General features: G+C 47.1%; 1 protein-coding gene across 1 annotated transcript in view; it reads right to left on the bottom strand.

Annotated features, from left to right (window-relative positions):
- The window catches only part of LOC119588872 (A disintegrin and metalloproteinase with thrombospondin motifs 9-like), a gene marked incomplete at its 5' end in the record, with an annotated part of 149,434 nt that overhangs the window by 108,843 nt on the left and 40,336 nt on the right, over positions 1–255 (bottom strand).

Raw genomic sequence — 255 nt, 5'->3', positions numbered from 1 at the left:
CATGCATGTATAGATATAGATATAGACATACAACGAAATTCCCGTCTCTCCTATCATGGCCCTTTCTTTTGTTCCAGCGCCTCTGTTCCGCCGGCCACCCGCCCGGCCACCAACCTTCCCTCAGTATCTGGCCATCGTCCCATAGCGAACACGGGACAAGAGGAAGCTAATAACTACTGCTGGTCGTTTTTTTAAAAAAGGGTTTTTCTGTCCTTCTAAGAGACTATAAGATTAGGCCTAATATGGACACACCCA

The sequence above is a fragment of the Penaeus monodon genome, chromosome 24 (assembly GCF_015228065.2).
Source record: "Penaeus monodon isolate SGIC_2016 chromosome 24, NSTDA_Pmon_1, whole genome shotgun sequence".
NCBI classification, from domain to species: domain Eukaryota; kingdom Metazoa; phylum Arthropoda; class Malacostraca; order Decapoda; family Penaeidae; genus Penaeus; species Penaeus monodon.
Note: the sequence above shows the minus strand (reverse complement) of the source record. Positions and strands in the feature narration are given on the sequence as shown.